At 42.7% G+C, this 20,366-nt stretch overlaps 1 protein-coding gene across 3 annotated transcripts in view; it reads left to right on the forward strand.

The window, feature by feature from the left end:
* The window catches only part of TET3 (tet methylcytosine dioxygenase 3), an 88,250-nt gene that overhangs the window by 16,178 nt on the left and 51,706 nt on the right, over window positions 1-20,366 (forward strand). The window contains exon 1 of one of the 3 annotated variants that reach the window (XM_066593010.1): window positions 1,519-1,560. The exons of 1 other annotated variant lie outside the window; for it this stretch is intronic. The gene's annotated coding sequence lies outside the window, so the exon portion shown is untranslated. Of the gene's footprint in view, window positions 1-1,518; window positions 1,561-12,164; window positions 12,240-20,366 lie in introns of those variants that run through there. One more of the 3 variants, XM_066593009.1, reaches the window with a different exon arrangement.

The raw sequence follows: 20,366 nt of genomic DNA on the forward strand, positions 1-20,366 counted from the left end.
TGGTACGTTTTAGGTCATTCCAACTTGATTATTCATCTTCAGATATTAAAGGCTGGTGTATGAGTAGCCGGTCTTCCTGGGAAGAGTAATTACTTGCGCCGAAAGCGTGCCAGCGAGCGCATGGCCACAAGTCTCTCTATGTTGGCTTCTTGTTGTTGCTTCTTGTCTAACACACCCAAAAACATCCTCTGCAGAAGGGTTTCCTGTTTTTTTAAGGTATGGCTTAACCCTGCAACTGCCATACTGTCCTCATTGGCAGTTCACAGGTTACATACTTCCACAGTTTAAAGAGCTTGTTCTGGCCGAGAGTTTTTAAGGTTTGGTTGCGCCACCCACTAAAGTTAACTCTTTTAGTAGCGAATTGCTATCTCCTGCAGCCTATAAGAACTAGAGCAAGCGTGGCTTAATATTTTTATTTATTTCTTTTTTACGTCTCAATCCAGTTTATTCAGCTCATCGAATTGCTTATGATTGTCTTACCCTAGGTCCCTTAAAAAAGTGAAACAATTCAGCTCATCACTTTGACATTTGGTTTTTAATCTAATGAAAGTGTAAATGATGTAGAAGGAAGCGGCGGATTGAGAGAATACAGTTTTAGCAAGATCACTGTTGCTCAACTATGCCCATATCTCCCCCCGTTGTTCATTGTCGGATATAACATGTACTGCCACTAACCTTGTACGACGACATTACTGAATAGATTACGTGAAAATGAGGTAGACCTTTTTGTAGTAAATGCAAAACCTCCTTAAAGACGAGAGGAATGGGAAGCCATTGAGGGCATAACTTGCTCTATTTTTGTTTTTGCATATTAGGAGTCTTAATGGATATCTGCAGCTAAAAACCCCATTTGACAGCTCCGTCATTCATTCCTTATGGTCCAGTCCACAGATTCCAGCAGCCTTGAATTGCTGGGAGAGAAACCACATGGTCTGCACTCCCTGTTAAGATCTAAAAAAAAAAAAAAAATCCGGCATTACAGCACCCAGCCCCCACCCCCTCCCCACCCTCTCTGTGCCTTGGTCTCCCTACTACTGCAAGCGCGAAAGGGAGGGGGCATGTCACATATCATGTGTTGGGGGTAGGAGAGGTACTAAGAACTCTGTCTTATGATAATGATCCCAGCGTCTGGCAGAAGAGAGAGGGAGGGAGTTCATAAAAAAAAAAAAAACCCCAATGCACCAGTGTCTTTATAGGAGCAGACCTAAAATGGCTGCTGGTAATCAACTGTGTTTTCAATTTTGACGCCAGATCCTTTTAAAACAAAAGCCGTATTGTTTTTTCCATCCGCTTACACATTTGCCAGGGACAACTAGAGATTGTGGTCTGAGAGAACCGGGTAAACGTATCATTTACATTACACTGCAGCCGGCATTCGGCCAAGGATCCCTTCTCCTAGATGAGGGATAGAATATCTCGCCCATAACAACACGGCATGCTTGGACCGAAATGTATTAATGATCGTTTTTTATTTTTTATTTTTTTGTATGTTTCCTCCTCCAGGTTGTAAGTAACGACGGCTCTAAAACTCTTCCGAATGAGCAAGTGCCGACTGCGACGGTAGGTACAAAGTAACCCTTTCAAGGACACTTAGAATTTTTACATATAAGAAAAAAAAAAGATCCGAATAGCAGTTACTTAGGATACACAAGTCATGGAAGAGAGGGAGGGGTGTTGTGGTCATTAGTTTTTAGCTTATTTCGTCTGTGCACGAGGGTTTTAAATTCGCCGAAAAGAAGGAAGTGTGTGTTGTGTTTGTGCCAAGTAGAATGGAATGTGTCCCTTTAACTGTGGCGTGACGTAGACTAGTGTCTACCGTGAACACGTGTTGTGTGCGTGGTAAATGTGTGGTCCTTATCTAGCTAGCGAAAGTCCTAAAAAATGCTAAAACGGTCGTTGTAGGGTGTTTCTTGAAGGAGCAGCCTTTCGAACCTCGTTTGACATGTAGAGTCTTCGGCAATATCTGTTACAGTTGACTTGGCATTGTTGTATACAACTGCGGATCATGTTATGAACCCCCGATGTTTACGGAATCCTAGGCTTTCACTTCCATGCTTGCGTTACACGTGGAACTCCACGGAGCTGTACAACTAGCGCAACAGAGAAATACATTGATTGCTCTACTGTCTTTCCGTCATTACTTTATCCCACCTTTTACCGTAACGGCGCCCTACAAGCCTTTCTATTTATTCCTTTTGTCTACATGGACACTGTAAACTATACGCCAATTACATTCCTGTACTTGTCTCCCATCTAGTGCTTCTACGTGACAAGTGGGTGCGGTGTTGGCAGTCAACTGGCACACATGTAATATGTCAATATTGCGAAGCCAGGACTTTTAACTGGATCATAAATCTATATGGGTCGTAGGGGTGAATGTCACATTGACAATCGGGAGCTTGTTTTTCTCTTACAGTCATATTTGTGGTTTATGTGTAGTATATCTGCTACAGGAAGAGCAAAGCGTGAAGGAAAGAGTCACATGCATGAATCGCACACCACGGCAAACCTATCAGATCTTAGCAAGATTTCAGAACTCGAGGACTAATATTCGCATGCGGCTCGTTTTGTGGAACATATAATACTCGTTACTGTCAGTCCAACATTAAATACACTGTTTAAAGGTTACTTCATGTGCATAAGGGGTTAATGTATTCAACAGGTTGCACCAGACAAAGACCAAGCATTTAAAAATAGCTTTTGCGCATACCTGCTTGCTGCGCTTCCGTTCCATGTGAAAACCACGGGGCCTCATCTTCTTTCTAGGAAACCTCTCCTCACCGCCCCTCTCCTGGCAAGCAGATCTTGCTTTCCTCGTCTCTGGCGGAGTCACAGATCCCTAAGTCACGTGTCTCTTTAGTTTACAAACATTGCATCCCTCACACGTCACGCCAGAGGAGAACACGCAGTTCCCGCTTGCACACACTTACTGGAGAAACAAACCTGCGATGGGCTGCAGAATGAGATCTACCGCTTTCAAAAAAAGATAATAGCTGAGAAAACGTTCTGTGCCGTCGCATGCACGTCGTCGCCTGACGAAACGGAGTATAATCAATAGTCGTCTCTGTAAGTCAGGGGGGCGACGCGCCAACACTTGAGTCCTTATGCGTCGTTCGTGCTATATGGGATGGAAAATACTTTGTTACCGGAATGTTAATTTTACTTATTTTTTAATTCTGTTGCTCTACTAAAACTTTTGTCTTCGTTTCATTTATATGCATGCGCTCGACTTTAACCATTTAAGCGCAGAAATTGCAGGATGGTGTAAGTTCCCAAATGAAAAACATCTCATTGTTTTATGAATAGAATCTATAGTCTGTTCCGCTTACAAATTAAGTATACTACAATCTTCCATTGATTCTACCGTTCCTTTATTAAAGGGGTTGTCCCGCGCCGAAACGGGTTTTTTTTTTTTTCAACCCCCCCCCCCCCGTTCGGCGCGAGACAACCCCGATGCAGGGACGTACAGAAAGCTCACCGGAGCGCTTACCTTAATCCCCGCGCTCCGGTGACTTCTATACTTACCTGTGAAGATGGCCGCCGGGATCCTCTGCCTCCGTGGACCGCAGCTCTTCTGTGCGGTCCACTGCCAATTCCAGCCTCCTGATTGGCTGGAATCGGCACGTGACGGGGCGGAGCTACACGGAGCTACACGGAGCCCCATAGAGAACAGGAGAAGACCTGGACTGCGCAAGCGCGGCTAATTTGGCCATCGGAGGGCGAAAATTAGTCGGCACCATGGAGACGAGGACGCTAGCAACGGAGCAGGTAAGTATAAAACTTTTTATAACTTCTGTATGGCTCATAATTAATGCACAATGTACATTACAAAGTGCATTATTATGGCCATACAGAAGTGTATAGACCCACTTGCTGCCGCGGGACAACCCCTTTAATTGATCCAGCTTTTTAAGTGGCATATTATGAATCCATGTTGAATTGGGTTCCCTGGGCCCGAACCCTCCATCTGTACAGGACATGTGGATATCTACTCCTAATTGTACTCTAAACCTTTTCTGCTATTGTTGTGCACACAGGGCATATCACCAATTAAGTTTTATTTGTGAATCTCCCCATAAGGAATTGACTCTAAGAGGGCCATTTACTTGGGACGATTATCGCGGAAAATTTGTTCAAGCGAACAAAAATGGTTGATAACAGTTACGTCTAAATGCAAAACTTTCTTTACTTTTTGTCTGTCGCTTACTTTCAACCAGCATAAAAATAATTGCTGGATCGCTCACTTCTCACTCAGGGCTTAGTCAGACGGGCGTTTTTTGCCGCGATTTGCGCATGCGCATGCGTCCGGCGATTTTTTAAAACCATTGCTTCGCAATGGTATCGGACACATGAGCGCTTTTTATGCGCTCGTCCGAAAAATTATAGAACAAAAAATCGCAGATCGCACCTATCTGCGATTCCTGTTCGCTTCTGTATATGCGCTCAATGGGGCCGGCGGCAGCAGCGCCGACCCCATTGAGAACATATAGAAGACAAATCATTCTTCTCTGCCACAGCTGTAACAGCTGTGGCAGAGAAGAACGATGTTTGCCCATTGAATTCAATGGAGCGGCAATACAGCCGCTCCATTGAAAGCAATGGGCTGCCGGCGTGCGCGGGGTTAATTGTCGGGAAGGGGTTAAATATATAAACCCTTCCCTGCAATTCATGCTAAAATGTGTTAAAATAAAAAAAAATTGTATACTCACCTTTCCGCTGCAGCCGGAGTCCAGCCGCGGCCGCTGTCAGTTCTCCTGAACTGCTTCTCGGCACTATTCAGCCGGCGGGGCTTTAAAATCCCCGCCTGCTGAATGATCTGCTCTGATTGGTCACAGCCTGACCAATCAGAGGCCGGTTTCACTCACACACCCATTCATGAATTCATGAATGGGTGAGTGACTGCTGCCTCTCAGCGCTGAGCCAATCAGGGGCAGGTCTGACTCACATCCATTCATGAATTCATGAATGGGTGTGAGTGAGGCATGCCTCTGATTGGCTCAGCGCTGAGCCAATCAGGGGGCAGGTCTGACTCACACCCCCTTCACACCCACTGCAGGACGGCTGCCCGGAGCTGCAGGCAGAAGGTGAGAATGCAAATTTTTTTTATTTTAACACATTTTAGGATGGATTGCAGGTAAGGGCTTATATATTTAAGCCCTTACCGACAATTCATCCCGGGCTCGCCCGCAGCGCATTGCTTTCAATGGAGACGGCTGTATTGCCGTCTCCATTGAATGCAATGCGCTGGACAGCTCCGGCCCGTTTCTAATGAAACGCGGCTAGGAGCAGATTTTCGGGCGATTTGCGGGCGACTTGCGCGCACCGGTCACACGATTTGCGGATGCGCATCCGTCATGCGATCCGCAAATCGCGGCAAAAAACGCCCGTCTGACTAAGGCCTCAGTCTAAACGCTCCTCGATCAGCGCTTCACATAGACTGTTGAAGCACTGAGCGAGAAGCTAGCGATAGTAGTAATCTGCCTGTCTAAACACTTTTTGCGAACAACCTGCGATGATGTCACCCACTCGAGCAGACGTTTAGCCGACAGTCGTCCCGTGTAAATAAAGCATAAGTGCAACGTGTGGGGGTTTGGATCAATTTACCTTCACGGTGGCTAAGGAATCTGACTACCATCTAGGTATGTTACAAGTAAAGGAAAGATCGTGGTTGGAGCTCATGACGCCAATTTGTAGCATGTCAGAGTGAGGGACCGCTTTGCAGTCTTGATTGCTTACCCGTTCACGCCACAGATAAAGTTAATGGTGGGGGAACTTGGTGTTGTATGCTGGCCTCTTCTCATGGGAATCCACGTTGTGGTATAATGCGGTGCGGGCTTTCCCAGATGGAAAGGAGCTCTAGGAGGCAGGAAGATGGTATTCAACATAAAACTCACATTTATTGGTTTTCTTCAGGTTGTAGACAGAATGACATTGAACACAGTCTCTATATTTCTATGTCCCATTCAGGAGATGGCGACTGCAGATACCGTTGTTTCTACACAAACTTTCCCATAATGCATATCCAGGTTTCTCAAAGGTGTCCTTGGAAGACAATGTCATATCCGGCGCCCTGCTCCTTCCCTAGACTTGGGGATAAAGTTGTGAATAAACCTTTACTGTAGCCAGTTATTGGCACTTGTTGCTACGCCCAAGGTAATCTCCTTTCTAAAACCAAACAGTTCTTTTTTAGACTTCTGGAAACCTCTAGCAGTATAGAGCTGAAAGGCTAGACAGATGTTCAGTTCTGCTCAATCATAGTGCCCACTGTGCTCTTCTGATTTAGACGCTTTTGGTTCTCCAATCACCAACTCTGCTCATACAATGAGGATCTTCAACCATCAGAATATATATAAGGCACTTAAACATAAAATCTTATCCTATTTTCCAGAGTTAAATATATATTTAGTAGCGACCACTCTGGGTCACTACATAAGGACCCTTCAAATGGGTTTCTGCTTTTTCTTGGATCATAATGTCTTCCACCCTCAGCAACCATTGTACAGTAGTTGTTGTGTTTCTAGGGCTCAAAAACCATGCCAACATTTACACAATCGGAGTCTGAACAGTACTGAGGTGTCTGTACCTTCACGCACATCGTCCTAATAGAAAGTACATGAGCCACTTGATTTCCACCCCCCCCCCCCTTCTGAGCTGTAGGTATGTGAGACAAGTCGGGTAATTATCAAGTTTTCTACCACTGAGTATTGATCTGCAGAGGTGAGTGCTGTAGTATTGTTACCATTAAAATTGGTTTTGTATAATGTTGATAGAATGGTTCTTTCCCTTGGAATGCAATGTTCTTGAAACCTTAAAAGTACAGCTATTTTTGTGACATTGTCTTTAAGGAGCTTTTGCCCGAGTGGAGCATTGGCCTACTCAAGTAGCTTATGTTCGTTCTTTATTATGTCTGCTTAGGTCTATCTCTTGAAGGTGTCGACACATATTAGACTAAACTTGATAGAAATTGCCAAATTCAACCAAAATGATAATTTATTAGATTCCATTTAACAACTGATTAATTATGAACAATCATCATCATCCAGAAAGAAGTTGGCCATGCTTAAAATTTTTAGCTGATGGTCAAATTAAATATCTTCGCTTTCATGGAAGAGCTTTTGTACTCGAATAATCCCAGAAAAATTGTTTAGTTTTCGCCCCGTGTCATCGAAAATGTATGGACAGTTTGAATGACTGGAACAGCCAATATATACTAAATTATGTATGGCTACATCAGTGAAAGAGTTGTTCAACCATCAGCCTATTCCTATATAATGTGTATGGCCACCTTTTTTTAAAGGGGTTGTCTGAAGAAACCTGCCTGAATTCAGTCAAGGTCAAGTACTGCCAGATCTTCCACTTTTGGCCTGGTTATGATACAAAGTCATGTGGTATAGAAGTTCTTACCCTCTCCCTAGAGTCAGTTATGTCATTTCAAGGGGACTGAGTGACTCATTTCAAGAACTGTGCAAGCCCCCTTCTCTGTCTCTGCATCAGTCATGTCGGGGAAGGATGCTGTCTTAGTTAGTGAAATGAAATGAGTCAGTCAGCCAGTCCCCCGTAATGCCATCATTGATTCCAGGAAGGGGAAGACCTCCCTATACCATGTGATCCAATGTTGGAACCAACTGACCCAGCCTAGATTTGGATAGCTATGTCTTTGCAGACAAAAGTCCAGACAGCTTCTGCTTTGATGACCACTTCCCATCTCCATTGTGAGCCTTCCCACAGTTGTATTACCTGCAACCTGCGCTACCTGCGTAACTTTCTTAAGAGTTGAATTGTATTTGTGTGTGTGTGTGTGTATATATATATATATATATATATATGTGTGTGTGTGCGTATATATATCTTAAAGTAGTGTCATGCCTAATAAGATCACTAGGTCTGGGTACATGCATAGTTTTTAAATGCCATTGTACTGAAGCCGTCTTATAACTTCTGTTAAAGGCTGTAAATTGGAAATTCGCTATATTTTAAGATCATTTTAGCATTTTTAAGTCCTGAATGTCAGTGCATCTTATAAAGGGAACATGCCGAAATTCTAGCTGGCTGGCACTATTGTATCTGTCCGGGTCCGCTCGATAGCAGGGGTGGAGAGCAGTTCTCTTTCTCCTCTGCACCGCCACCTGTACGTACCGCTAATTGGTGGTTAGCGCCAGCGGGAACCAATTGGCTTCCTCCTTTCCTCTCGCATTACCACAAGTGCTGATGTTACAGAGCTCCGCTGCTCCTGCTGTGGAGGGGAAAGGGAAGCAGTTATAGTGCCCCTTCATCAACCTGTACTATACCCTGCACTGTCGCCTAAAGTCCCTGGGTGAGTTCAAAATATTTTTCCCCCCATTTTTCCTCCTCTAAAACCTGGGTGCGTCTTATCATCTGGCGCGTTCTATAGATCCTAAAATAACTTGCATTGACACATACAGATTTATTGGGCCATCGAATCTTTGTAATGATTTTATCCTTATAAGCCTAGATACTTGCACATTTATACAACTGATGCAACACTAGAGGGCTTTCTTTGTGTTTTTGAAAAAGTTGCACAACTTACAACCCTCAATTAGCTAAAGGTGGTTTTACATGTGCAGATAATCTTCCCATGGTAACGAGCGACCAACAATGGACATGTCAATTGCTGCTCCTTAATATTGTTTACACATACAAGTGATCAGCACTATGGAGATGAATGATTGTTCCTGCCATTGTTCATCCTCCTACAGAATTGATTTGTTAGCAGCACATCCCAATTATACATAGGGAGATGTGTTGCCAATGAGCAAGTTATTATTTTTTTATTTTTATGCCCACATAAAGGATCCGATCAGCCGATGAACACCTTTGTCGGCTGATCGTGGGTGTATTGACGTAATTTGCCGAATCATCGGCCTAATGCTTCTATGAATGTTCGTGCATGATAACAAGCTCCTATAAAAGGCCATTAATGTCATAAGCAGCACTTGAGGACTGATGGGGGGGAAAAAAACGCATTCGAAAATTCTGAATGCTAGTTATGGTATATATGGAAATGCAGTGATTTGAATATCCCTTTGAAGTGAAATAATAGCGATGATCAGAATTTTTTGGACAAGGTTTGAATGAACTGCTTCAATAATCAAGATCTGTAAAGCTCACTGGGTTTGGCGTCTGCATTATTGCTGTGAGGCCCAGAAACCCTGCAGAGTTCTACTGATCCTCACTTGAGGCTCATGCACATGCTTGTGGATAGATCCATAGTGCAGCTTCCATAGAATGTTTGTTTTATTACTGTAACCAGATTACCACTTGGTTCTCTATAGGTTTTTCCTCACTGATACCACTTTACAAGAACTCTGGTAAAGGCTTAATTCGTGCTACTAGGGAAAAGTACCTCCACAATATGACATCCAATCGAGAATGCCACAATCGTTGTCCTCATAGATTCCTTCTCTTATGCAAATGGTAGATGTTACAATGCCTTTACAGGGCAACCTTTTGGAAGGCAACATTCCTGCAAGTTAATGTCAAACCTTTTCAACAAGTCTTGTAACATGGGAATATAAGCCAAAGTCAGGGCCTTCTCCGGAAGGAAAAGATCAACCATGCACATATACTGTTTCGAGGTTTTTGCCCTTCATCAGTGTAAAAGTCGATTACTGGCTTGGCTGAGTGAGAAGCCTTTGATGTGGGTCAAGAAGCATATTGTTTCTCCTTAGGGAGAGCACCTAGATGTTGTGAGGAGACTTCCTTTATAAGGCCTCTCTTGAGCCACAACTGGAGGCATAAAGAGGTAGAGTTTGGGCCCATAGTAATCTCGAAGCTAGTGAATTGATTCACCCAGAGGTAGGCAAATCCATTTTAGACAGTTGTAAATGGCTTTAGAGCAACTCGTAGAACCAGAATATTCTTTTTGGAAAGAACCACATTTTTTTCATGTGACTTAAAGTGTAAAATTATATAATCATTCCTTTGATGGGAAAGCATTCCTATCAAATTGACTGAAATATGACAATACTGCAGAATATTTATTTAAAAACCTTAAGATTTGTTGGGTGTTTGGGTTGGGCTTCTGTTAATTTACATAGATTTTAATCATAGATTTCTCTTGTATGTTACATTTTCCGAAGGACACTTTTCTTCTCCTTGTTCACATCCTATCCATCTTTAATTTTAAAGAAGCGCGTTCTTTATATATCCTTTAAATAAAAGGAATTACTTGTTGCTCTTTGTTGGACTTTGAAGGTTATTCTGGACAACACAATAAATTAAAGCCATCAATCATCTTTGATCTATAACCTGGGCTGACCTAGGCTTGGGGGCATGGGGTCGCTATCTGTCATTTAGCATGAATGACTTTTACAGTGTTGCCAACAACTATTGGGGAAAAAAATCAAGCGCATCAGATTTTTTCACAGATATTCAATTGTCGTCTGACACCTTTACGAAAGAAGCTGATTGACAGCAATAAGTGATCAAAATCATTTGCATTGATTAGTATGTGGCCAGTTTTAGGCCTAAAGCCCCATTTAGACAACGATTATAGCTCGAAATTCGCTCAAAAGTCATCGTTTAGGCGATAATCGATCCGTCTATCTTGCGCCCGTTGTGCAGTTTTCATTAAAGATTCGCTCATCGTTGTCTTTCAGTTCGCTTAAAATCAATTGTTCGGCCGTTTGATTATCGTTTGGTTAAAATGACGTTCGTTCAGTCATCCAACGGTTTTAGGGACGTTTTCAATGCAAACATTACACAACGATAATACAACAACTGAAAGGTCCGACATTTTCAACGATTTTCGTTATGGTTAAAAACGTCCGTCTTTAAAAGCAAAACCATCGCTCGCTTTTATCGTTATAACGAAATTCGAGCGATAATCTATGTGTCTAAATGGGGCTTTATACACATAGCTGTATCCATATAAGAATCTGTCATGCTGCCTCTAGAATTCCGTGGCATTATATTGCATCGTTGACTTTACATGGAGGTCTTTCTCACAGATTCTGGAACATTCTCCATCACCTCTTGCTTTCCGGTGGTAATCTTGGTGTAAGCAGGTGCGTACATAATGTTTTCTCTATCAAAAACCTTTTTTGTAATGTTTGGAGTAGCGGTGCGGATGCTGTGTCTCCTTTTTAAGGGTTTAGGACAGGTGATGTGGGTAGCTGAGCTCTCGGGAGGCATCCGAAGCAGAGATGAACTTTGTGTTGTCGTTGGTGGAACAGGTAAACGCTACAAGGAGAGAACACTGTGTGTAGAATCACTGGCAAGGTATTCTTGTTCCAGCTACATGAAAAGGAAGGCTAAGCTTGGAATCGCTGATCATAGATGTTATAAGATGTACTGACTGCTGGGACTCTGCAGCTATGCTGTGAACCAGTTCTATGGATCAGTGCCTTGCACATGTGCGATGGCTCCTCCATTTAGCATTTTTGCTTTCTGCATGTTGAGGGATGTGGTATTCAAGCCTGCCCTCTTGTATCAGTTTATCATATAACCCCAGCAAGTACTGAGGAAGAGGTTCCCACACCTCCAAACGTGTATACAAGCTGGTTTTAATAATAAACCGAGATCTTTTTGGCAAAATACCTAATCTCAAGAATCTATATTATGTCTGAAGGTTGTGCCATTCGCCCCTCCGTAAGTTGGGACTGTTAATTTCCAGTGCTGGAAGAAAATAAAAGTTGACTTGTTGCAGCATAAGAAGTGGCAGAATGTAGTCTTATGTGCCTTATCTTGAAGAAAGCTGACACAAGACAGAATCTCATGGGTCTCCGTAACTGTGCCCTGCATGTTTTCCCCATTGCCATCCATACGCGCCAGGTCCACTCTCCGCTACCTTGGCATTTTTGAAGGACAGCAGAGTGGCTCATAGAGGTAGCATACTAGCACACTAAGTGCCCACAGGTCTATAAGGTGGGTCCTTAAGGAACCCTGTATGCAACCGTACAGGTCAATGCCTCTTGTGTCTCGAAAAGATTTATTTGGTGACAAAGTTTAAATATTCTTCCAAATCAGCTGGCTTTTTAAAGGGAAGACGCAGCTGAAGAGTGCAGATCATGCAGGCGCTTGCAGCACGGGTTGACCTGCCCAACCGGTCTGTATGAACAGGTGTGGTTCTGTAGGAGGAGAGCCAGTTTGTTTAAAGAGACAAAGAGGAATTACAGGCTGTCACACCTTCAGCTTCAGTGTTTCTCGAAGGCAAAATTAAAGCATGAGCAAAGCCATGTCAACCTAATCCCCCTGACATGGACTAGCAGACCAAACAGGTATGAGGCTTTCTGTGGAGGAATATCTGCAGGGCAGAAGGTGGATATGAAGACTCTTGTCCCAAAGTTATTGGTTGACTAGCTATATCTTCAGTAGAGCAAAGGTTGCTGGCTTTGTTTTTTTTTTTTTTCTTTCTTGTTCCTTGAGGTGGTGTGAACCTGCATGGGTTATTTTATTGCCTTGGGTTGGCAGGTACATGCATGGATTTGTATATTTCATTTATGGTTATTTTCCTGTGTCGGTAGCCTCATTTTATATATAGATATATCTTGTAAATTTTAACTTTTACCAAATTTGCATCCTTGTATACAGCAATTGTCTGGTTATTTTACTCCTTTGTATTTGGTGCCATTAAATCATGGTGTCCTTTTAAGAGCTATGCTGTAATATAGATAGATATAGATAGATAAAGCAATATATATAGGAATTTGAACTTGCTTTCAGAACCTTTTGCCTCAACATTTTTGGCTTTTCTCAAGTACTGTCTCTGTGTAACCAGTTTCTGCACCAGTGAGCCTGTCTTGACTACTATTATGTCCCAAATAATCGGGGTAATGGTTGTTAGGACATCAGCTAGTCTGATAGACATATACTGTTCATGTGTTTATATGAACAATGACTTTTCATTTAAGCGTACCCATTGTGACTGCACATTTTATGAATATTTGAAATGCCAATGTTCTTCAGTCACTGACCCCCAGTAACTAGACACGAGAATGAAGTACCTTTCAGCACCAGATATATCATAGATGGATCTAGTCTAAATAAGAAATTGGCCATTTTAAAAAGTTTGGGCTACCATAGGGTACAGATGACAAGTGTATTTTTAGACCCATTTCCAATAGCTGAGTTCCCGTGCTGCGGTGTGACAGTTTCCCTACATCATTACAGTGAAGGGTGCTTGATGTGCTTCCTAGACAGTAAATCTCCAGAGCAAGAACTGAGCAGATGTTGAACCAGCAAGGAATGCTTTAGTATTTCAGCTCTGAAGGCAGAAAAATTGTGAAAGTATCTCTGTACTGTTTATATAGGCTGTAACTCAGTAATACAATGTATTTAAAAAAATTCAACCTTTTGAACGTAGATTTTGGCTACAGTTGCAAGAAAATGTAAGTGAACCCTTTTAGAATTACTTAGATTTCTGCTTTTGATTACTACTAAAATATGCCCTGATTGTTATCTATGTCACAATTATAGACAAACCCAATCTAAACTAATAAAGTTGTACTGTTCATGTCTTATATTAAGCATATTGAGTAAACGTCTACAATGGAAGGAGAAAAAGTAAGTGAACCCATGAATTTAACAACCTGTATATGGCCCGCTGCACCTGGAATCCGACCCTGTGCCCAGCCTAGTGAACCCATGTACCTGTCATTTCTTGAATTCTTCTGTACTGCGGATGGTCTGGCCAGAGAGCTGGCAGATATGTGCAGTACAGATTTTCCCATGCTGTCACTAGGTGATGACGTGGAATCCACGACCTATCCACAATGTTAATTGCGGATGGGGCCACGGGTTCCATTGACTTCAATGGAAGCCATCTAAGTAGCACTAAAATGGAGCATGCTGCGTTTTTTTTTCTTCTAAATTTTATTTGCTTCCGCAGTTGCCTTCCGCTTGTGTGCAGGAAAAAGCATTTTTCCATAGCATGCTATGTGCGGTGTTTGGCTGCGGAATCCGGAGGCAGACGCCCGCTCCGGATTCCGCAATGCAAATACGCCCATGTGCAGCCGGCCTATCCCTTTCAGCATCAATGACTGCCACCAAACCCTGCCTGTAAATAAGATTTGAATGGCATTGAGGAAGAATTTCGGCACATTAATCCCTGCAAATGTTTGAGTTCATCAATATTTTTGAGATGACCTTCATCCACAGCACTCCATGTCATGCCACAGCATCTTCAGGGTTAAGCTCTGGAATCTAACTTGGCCATTCCAAAACACAAATAATCTTCTTCAGCCATTCTTTAGTTGATTTACTTGTGGGCTTTGGGTCATTTTGTTGCATTACCCAAAAACTTCAGTTTGAGGTTCTTGACTGTTGCCCTTACATTCTTGTCTAAAATGGTTTGTTCCACATTGAATGCATTGATCCTTAAAGATCGCGAAGTGTCCAGGCACCTAGGAATCCAAGCATCCCAAAACCATGATGTTCCGCCACCCTGCTTCACAGTTCGCATGAAGTATTATTGTGCAGTGAACCTCTAGTGTTGTGCATCTGTGCTAAAGAGTTCCCCTTTGGTCTGTCCATAGAACATGTTCCCAGAAGCTTTGTGAAACATCCCAAGTGGTTTCTGGCAAACTTGAGAGGAGCCGCAATGTTTTTCTTGGACAGCAGCAGTTTCCTTTGTGGTGTTCTTCCATGAACGCCATTCTTGTTCACATGTCCACTGTTAGAAAGCTGCTGAAAGAGATTTTTACAGTATAGATCTTCTGCTGTTACACTTGGGTTCTTTCTTAGCTCTTTCAGGATTTCGTGTTGTTCTATTGGAGTGATCTTAGAGGACTACCACTCCTAAGGAGAAATGGTCTGAATATTCTGTATTTATACATAATTTGTCTAAGGGCTTATTCACAAAGCCATACTCAGTTTTGGTTCATGAAATGCACAGCGTTGCCCTAACTGGACTGATGTACATCCATGTCTTTAGCAATGCTTTTTGCAGCTTATTCTAGCTTAATGTGTCTAGAACAGATCTTCTGAAACTTGTATGTATCAAGGCATGGTTTACACTAACCAATCTTTCTTGAAAGAAACAGGTTTTCTCAGTAACTAGGCTTTGTGTGCCTTTACTAAATGGGCAAGACAACTGTAAAGCCCTCTTTTCCTTACCTGAAACTTTTTTGAGAAGTCATCACTACAGATGTTATCTTATGGGTCATTTTCACGGATGATTACCACCCAAAATTCGTTTGAATGAATTTGAGCGATAATCGTGCAGTAAATGCAAAAAAAAACTGCTCCCTGCTTGTTTGTAAGTCGTTATCGCTGACTTTTAGTCAGCATAAAAACAATCACTGGCTTATCATTCCATGTAAATGCTCCCCGTTCAATGCTTCATATAGAAGGTGAAACACGGAGCGAGAAGCCAGTAAGAACCCAGCAACCCAGCAATAAAGTCCATCTGTCTAAACACTCTGCACAAGATCATAGAGGTGACAGCAGCGATTGTGCAGTCATTTAGCCGACTGTTGTCCTATGTAGAAGGGCCATTACTTTTTCACTTTGCACTGTGGGCAACTATTTATTAGTTTAGGTAGATTGTGTTTGTCTGTCATTCCAATTTTATATAAAAATTACACCACAATTAATTGAGAAATCCAATTCCAGAGGGTTCACTTACTTTTTCTTGTAATATTGTGTTTGGAGTTGGACATTTTTAAAGGACTGCATTTGACCAGCACCTGTGTTGCTAAAAACCAGGATGACTTTGGAGTCACCAGTGATGTCACCAGTTTCCTTGGCACTCAAGCTTCATGCATATGGCTAAAGGGAACTGGTCTGCGACTATAAGCAACATAAACTAAGTTATGGTACTTCTAGTTCAGGCGATGGGGAGTATGGAGAGCTGTGTATCATATTCACCTAGTCCTTCCTTCCTGGGGTGTCTCCCAGCAAAGTCCTTGCCCAACAGCAGCTTGACTCTTTCTGCGTGCATCTCCTATGCACCACTAAGGGATATGTGCATGCAGAAAGAGTCAAGCTGCTGGCATACAGTGACTTTGGCCGCCTGAAGATGGCCGGGTCGGATCCAGCTGCGAGAATTCTCGCAGTGGGATGCGGACCTGTGCCCCTGCAGAGCGCTGCGGATCACCCACTCCCGCCGACTACTCTCTGCGCCGGCGCATGCGCAGAGAGGGGCTGTCCCGCGATTTGTTTTCCGCGTGTTTTTCACACGGACAAATCACGGCCATCTGCCTAGGATTGCGTTATCTAATGCAATCCTATGCAGGCGGGCACGGGTGGAAATTCTGCGGGAAATCCCGCCGTGGAATTACCGCCCATGTGCAGGGGACTTATGTCAGGGAACACCACAGGAACGAGGGATTGGTGAAAATGATACACTGCTCTCCGGGACTCCATGATGCCCAAACTGTCTGCCCCATAACTTGGTTTATGGTGATTATAGTTGCGGACAGGTTCCCTTTTGAAAGGTCTCTGCAAAGCCATACAATGATAGTCCATACAGATCTGTATTATGAACTTGTACTCTGTGTGGCATTGCATCCAGACTACATTAAAATATGGGATTGTACTCATGTATTCGCTCTGTAAACAGGTTAAAAAAAATAATAATTTTTTTCCCCCACCAGTGGTATAGACTCGTGAGTCTTCCACCAATCATTGGAACCCAAAAAAAGTTGACCTCATTATTTCCATATTGTGTATTGCCTCTGGATTTGAGATAGAGATTGTGATATATTGGTGACCACATATGACATCCTGCTTAGAAAACGAATTTCTTGAAGTTTAGGCAACTTTCTACTTTCAGTCTGAGAACACATTTTAAATTTAGAGCTCGAGGCTTTCGTCTGTCTATATGCCAGTTACAGATTTTCCGATCATCACCCTATTTGACTTCACTTTAAACCTGCAGAATATTAACTGGTGCAAGTCCTACAGAAGACGGGTTAATCATCGACTAGGCTTCTATTACCCTCTAGAGGTTCCTGTAGGGGAGCTCATACAAAATAAACTTTGAAAGTTATTCTTTTACTCTTGGAATGCTGAGGTTGTTAAAATATAACCCATAATAATCACACTTCAGTCCGTGAATGTCTGTTTTTTTTGTTGTTTTTTTTAATCAAGACTGGAATTTTCTGAATATTTGGTAAGCAGTAAATAAGTCTGAACCTGAAGCTATTACAAGAACAAGTATCATCCCATACACTAGCTTGTATCTAGAAGCTTCTTAATTATCTGCTATAGCTCAAGGACTTGAATCTCTACCACGCCTTTTTGTTGGCTTAATTTCCTCCTCCATTTCCATGCTCCAGTATGACAATACGTTGTGGTTGGATCTGGTACTTGTACTTTTATTCTAGCCATGTGTTATGCAGGAGCACATGCAATTGTATGACAACACAGTTGTCTCCGCCTTCATCGGAGCCTTCTAATCATCCGAACAGCGTAAACGTAATAGTACAACTGGCAAGTAATTCACATTTGTAGTGTGTGCTGTGAACCCTGTATTCTAGAAGCCAGCAAAATAGACACCTAAAACAGTCTTTATCGTTTAATGACTTAGCCAGTATATGATTTGCATGGTTTATGATGACCAGAAATGCAACAAAATGCATTGTGCAAAATATTTTGTCCTTTTCCAATGTAATTGATTTCATACTAGTGTCATCATTCAATGGTTATGGTTTTCCCCTGGGGCCACAACAAATCCCCTATTCAAAAATTATTGTAAATGGTAGGTAAAGTCCCCTGATGCAAGCACAGAGTCATTATTGACTCCGGGTGACATCACATTGTGATGTTTTCTTGGCAGACTGTTTTTGCGGGTTGCTTTGCCATTGCCTTCCCCAGTCATCTTTTACTACCCCCCCCCCTCCCCTACCCTAGCAAGCTGGGTACTCCTTTTACCGTCCTCGGAAGGATGGAAGGCTGAGTCAACCTTGAGATGGCTACCTAAAATTAGTGTGTGTGGCGCTTGGCTAAAGCCACACGGTCAATGGCTTTATATCCATTAGAAATACAAAGCAAGCGCGCATCAATATGGCATAAGCTGGAAAAAAGTTTAATTTTTATTGTGGGACTCTTGACAATCTATGTCCATATACTATACACTAGTTCACCCTCCCTTTTGGACCTTGCGATCTCCATAGTTGGAGTTGCACAATAAAATTAATTTCTAAACCGTTGAAAGGTTAAATTCAACCTCATTAAAAATCTTGATCTGTAGCGTTATGCCAAACAGCCGACCTCCAATAAGGGGAGTGCACGGAGAACAACGCCAAGCTGGTTTCTTAGGAATGCAATTTGGAGAAACCCACTTCTGTCTCCAGTATTTCTCATAAAAAATTAATCTTATATTAGACTATATCTGAGAAAGGTAAAAATGTTCACGTGCAAATGGGGACCTATGTGTTTTGGCAAAAAACTAAGTCTTATGGCACTTTCATATGATCCGATTTATTGTTTAAACAAGCGAATGACGTCATTATTAGCTCATTTGTCTCATTCAAATGAAAAAAAGTTGTTCAGAATCGTTCAGTCCTTTATATTCAAGCACCTTTTATTCAGAGCATATAGCCCGTACAAAACAAGTAATTTAGGCTGGGTTCACGCGGTGCGGAATTTTCGTGCGGAACCTTCGCACGGAAATTCAGACTCATTTACAGTAGCAGTAAAGTGGACACGATTTTGAAAACCTCGATCACATGATGCAGAAATAACCCATGCAGAAACTTCCTTGCGGCACAGAATTCAAATCCGTGACACGTCAATTGTATCATCATTTCCGCTGTGGAGCTCATCCCCTTTCAATGAGGGGGTGAATTCCGCATAGAAATTTGCAATGAAAGACGCTTCAAAACCCGCACTAGGTGTAGGCGATGCAAGGTTTCCCCATTGAAAACAATGGGAGCAGCTCCGCGGCTGTCAGCCACGCTGGAGGATCGCTACTTCCCTGAAGTGATGCGAGACAGGTTTGATATAAAAACCACTCGCATCCACAAGGAAATCGCATGTCGGTGAATGTGATATCAGGCTGTGATTTATGGCCCCATATCTCACTTGCCCTTGTGAAGTTAGCCAAAGAGGGGTGCCAGCTCTGTGCATGTAATATGGAGTTGCCAGAGGCCTTCCTATGCAATTTATTATTAATGTTCTTTGTTAAAGGGTCTCCAATAAGGAAGACCTCAGGAAAAGAGAGGGAGACAAAATGTTGGTGAAAAGTTAGCCCAAACCTACTACTAATGAGTTGGGAAACCACATCGGAAACCAAACCGGTGGAATCCTACCAAATAAGGAGGTAGTCTAGATATCTCTTATAACAACATACCTTTTGCAAAATTGGGTTTTGGGAGGTATATAGACAGGACTCCTTCCATATAGAGATTAGCAAGGGACAGGGGAATGATGAGCTCATGGGTCAACCACAAAGCGGGATAGGACATTAAAAAAATTGTAAGTAAAAAAGATGTTACATTTAGATCATCTGAATTAGCTGATATAAACATCCAGATGATGTCTGAGGGCATTATTGTCTCCATAGTGTGGAATAACTGTATAAAGAGAGATAACATTTATGGTAACCCAAGAATAGTGAGCAGACCATTCTAATTTATCTAGAACCTGTAACAAGGATTTTGTATCTTCAATGTGGCCAGAAATTCGGGCTACTAATGTTTGTTGTAGATTATTAAGCCATATACAGAGGCATTCAAACAATGAGACATTACTATCTATAATTGGGTGTAAAGACGGAAAAAAGATGTCTTTATGAATTTTGGGTAATGCATGGACTATAGGGCAGACTGGAGAGTTTAAAGGGGTTGTCCCGCGGCAGCAAGTGGGTCTATACACTTCTGTATGGCCATATTAATGCACTTTGTAATATACATTGTGCATTAATTATGAGCCATACAGAAGTTATAAAAAGTTTTTTACTTACCTGCTCCATTGCTAGCGTCCTCGTTCCCATGGAGCCGACTAATTTTCGCCCTCCGATGGCCAAATTAGCTGCGCTTGCGCAGTCCGGGTCTTCTGCTCTCTTCAATGGAGCCGCTCGTGCAGAATGCCGGCTCCGTGTAGCTCCACCCCGTCACGTGCCGATTCCAGCCAATCAGGAGGCTGGAATCGGCAATGGACCGCACAGAAGAGCTGCGGTCCACGGAGGGAGCAGACCCCGGCGGCCATCTTCAGCAGGTAAGTATGAAGACGCCGGACCGCCGGGATTCAGGTAAGCACTGAGCGGTTTGTTTTTTTAACCCCTGCATCGGGGTTGTCTCGCGCCGAACGGGGGGGGGGGGGGGTTAAAAAAAAACCGTTTCGGCGCGGGACAACCCCTTTAATAACAAATTATCCATATAGTTTTTGGTCTGTTATCCCTGAGGACTAGAAATGAGCAAGCGTACTCGCTGAGGCAAACTACTCGAGCAAGTAGTGCCTTA

Source organism: Eleutherodactylus coqui, chromosome 2 (genome assembly GCF_035609145.1).
Source record: "Eleutherodactylus coqui strain aEleCoq1 chromosome 2, aEleCoq1.hap1, whole genome shotgun sequence".
Taxonomy (NCBI): domain Eukaryota; kingdom Metazoa; phylum Chordata; class Amphibia; order Anura; family Eleutherodactylidae; genus Eleutherodactylus; species Eleutherodactylus coqui.